A 3,516-nucleotide genomic window follows, 5' to 3' on the forward strand; every position below is an offset into this window, starting at 1 on the left:
ATATATATATATTATTGATTTCAGAGAGGAAGAGAGAGATAGAAACATCAATGATAAGAATCATTGATTGGCCTCCTTCTGCATGCCCCCCTACTGGAGACCAAGCCCTAAGCCCCAGCATGTGCCCTTGACCAGAATCAAATCTGGGACCCTTCAGTACACAGGCCTACACTCTATCCACTGAGCCAAATTGGCGAGGGCTGTTTTACAGCTCTTGATATAAATTATGCATCAAAAAATTTAAGAACTTAATGTTCTATTCTCATTTTGTTCAGAATTCCTGAGTTCCAAAGTTGCCAAATTCTTGCTTTCTTGGTTCATATTTACTTTTAAGAACTTCCTTTATATAACATCTGGTAATTGGTCACACCAGACAATACCAAAAGACAATACAAGCTGAATCATATCTCAATGTAGGTCTTCTACAAGTCTAGAAGTTTCTCAAAAATTGTTTTTTATTTTTATTATAGGTTCCAGCAAATGAATGACTCAGAGCTTCAACCCTTGACGGGAAGTTGGTGAGGAAGAGAAAGTTCAATTCTTAGCTAGAATACTTTGAAAAGTTAAGTGTTTTCTGTAACTCTTATTTTAGTTCTTGATTATGTCACTTTGTATTTCTAAAATGATTTTATGTGACTTACATGATATTTCAAAAACAAGCCAAGAAAATAAGGAAAACTAAAAAGTGATTGTCATAAGTACTCTACTAGAAGTCTCCTATTTATGGGGATCTGCATTTTTTAGCAGCCAAGGCAGAGAAGAAAACACTTTTTGAAACTATTTTAAAAAAATGAATTTCTTAAGAAGAGAATAATTAGTTCTAGTACTGGTACTGAGACTTAAGTGAAAAATTTTACATGGCTCAGTGGGGAGAGAATACTCTGTAATATTCTCAACATCTTTCTTGCATGATATAATTTAGACAGTTGTCCCTGGGTATTATCTTGAAATCAAACCTTTGAAAATGTTGAACAATGTCCCCCATGCTTCATTCTGCATATCACTTGAAGAACAATTTGGGAAGAGTTGGAATAGTTTGGATGGAATTAAGTTTTACATTCGAAAAGCACACCTCTGACTTTAAAAGTCTTGTTTTCTTTTACTTACCAGAATAATCTGTGACATGTAGATCTCAAAGCACCTTTCCAAATGTCCTGATCCCATATAAATTCTGCACTTTTTCATCTCTATGTCAATGCTTGCTGTTTCCTCCAGTGGAAATATTTCTCTGATCTCACCCCAAATGAGGTTCCAATCCGACTGAGTGTTCAAGGCCACTCAACTGTGCATCCCACAAATCAATTAGAACAATATCTTCTCCAAAGTTGAAGTTCAATTAATATTGAATGGAAGAGTGAATAAATGTCCATCTTGGAATGTTCTCTTGGCTGCATTATGGAAGAAAATAAAACTTTTTTGTTTTTCATTATTTAACTCAATCTTTTTTGCCTACTTTGGCTCTTCTTAGAAACCAAAAAGAAAAGCTTTCATATGTGACCCTTCACAGGAGGCGAAAAACCTTTCAAGCGGGCCACGTGTCATATCCTCCTAAGACATACTCACTTTACACCACGAATCAGAGCACCGGTGCCGGGCAAGCTTAGTCATGACCCTGGGAAATCCACCGGATGAACATTTGCTCAAGATTTTGAGACCAGAAAGCTTGGCATCAGAGCAGTGGCTCAGTTAGGAGAGAAGCATTGGGAGCATCATTTGCTCTTCACCTGCCTGCTATTACGGGGGCAATGACACCACAGGATACTGCCATTTATCAGAGGGAAATAGCCTGGTAATAGAAGGAGAACTAGACCTCATTAAGATGAAATAGTGTCTGATATCCTTGAGTCAGACAAAAGAGAATATGAAATTGATGTGGTCAGCTTTCCTGCCAAGCTGCATTTGAAAAGAATCAAACAAAGTGGCAATTGACAGCACTTTAGGAGAAAAATACCCACAAATGAAACTGAAGCATGTTGAATGTAAACCTCTAGTCTTAAGTGCATTCAAATAAGACTTTGCATTTGATTTTCTTCCACACTGAGATCATTCAGAACAAATCTATAAAAGAAATGAGGTATATACATTTAATATGTTCTTGTCAAAGCCCTACAGCAAAAGGTGGTGATAGGATTAGTTTAATTCGCACACTCTCATCCTCCTGAAATCAGTATGGACATGTTTCTAGTGTTGAAAAGACAAAAAGTGTTTCATGAAAAGGGGTGGAGAAGGACAGCTGGTGACTCCTGACTTGGAGAAGAATATTACTGTCACTGGCCACAGTCCTCAAAGATCCTTAACTATTGCATAAAAAGGATATCACCTCTTTCTGCCATCTTTCCGTGTTGCCATAAGGACTGGTGCTTTGGAGAGTATCAGCAATGCCGAAAGGAGAGGCAAAGTCCAAATTCTTATTAGGGTGTGCTCTAACATCATCCCCCAGGTGACGATGAAACATGGTTACATTGGCAAATTTGAAGTTATTAAGGACCACAGAGCTGGGGAAATTGTTGTGAAACTCACAGGCAGGTTGAACAAGTGTGGAGTAATCAGCTCCAGATTTGATATAACTCAAAGATCCAGAAAAAGGGCAGAATAACCTGCTTCTGTCCCATCAGTCTGGTTTCATTGTACTGATAACCTCAGCAGGCATCATGGACCATGAAGAAGCAAGATAAAAACACACAGGAGGGAAAATCCTGGGATTCTTTTTCTAAGTATGTAATACATAAATGCAAATAAAATGCCTCAATGGACAAAAATTAAACAATAAAAAATAAAAAGAATATCAGTTATCTAACGTTACTTTTCTGTCTGGCACCTCCCAAAACTACGGATAAAATGGAGGTATCTGTTTACAGTGCGCTTTAGCTAGAGAGCTTCAAAGTCTCTAAGCATAAAAGCTTTTATTCGCATGATAGTCCACATTCTCGGTGGCTTCAGAGGAAGACAGTCAGCATGCTCTTGTCTGAGAAGCAACTGGCAGCTAGTGGCCTTTTAGCCCAGGTCAGGTTTGGTATTGCTTGTTGTTGTTTTGTCTTATTTATTAACAGAAGAAAACTTGATCATTTTTTCCCAAAATATTGTCCATAGATACTACCCTTTGTCTCCCACAGAGGGAGCATCTCCAACCTTCCAACCTTTTTTATTTTTTTTAATATACTTTTATTGATTTCAGAGAGGAAGGGAGAGGGTGTGGGAAACTGTTTATTGCCTAAAATAACTAATAAGCATAGACCGAAACCCCCTGAAGGCTGGGTGCCTTTGAAGCCCTAGCAAAGCTCGGAGCTAGGTGCCACATCTGTTTGTCCAGACAGCGGTCGCTGAAACTATTCCCCCAATTATTATTATGTGAAACCTTGCTGATGGGCTAGTCTGCCTGTTAATGGGGGTCACCTGCCGAAGGGCTATGCTAAGGGCTCCTGCAGAATCAATAAAAGCTTGGTGAGGCCTGAGCACAGAGAGGAAGTCCTTTGGGACTTGCCGCCTGGTCCCCCAATATTGCATGCACACACTCTA

The 3,516-nt window shown here is 38.9% G+C and overlaps 1 pseudogene; it reads left to right on the forward strand.

The window, feature by feature from the left end:
* The first annotated feature begins 1,745 nt into the window (after window positions 1-1,745).
* LOC102764487 lies at window positions 1,746-2,721 on the forward strand (annotated as a pseudogene).
* The last annotated feature ends 795 nt before the right edge of the window (window positions 2,722-3,516 follow it).

The sequence above is a fragment of the Myotis davidii genome, unplaced genomic scaffold (assembly GCF_000327345.1).
Source record: "Myotis davidii unplaced genomic scaffold, ASM32734v1 scaffold47, whole genome shotgun sequence".
NCBI classification, from domain to species: domain Eukaryota; kingdom Metazoa; phylum Chordata; class Mammalia; order Chiroptera; family Vespertilionidae; genus Myotis; species Myotis davidii.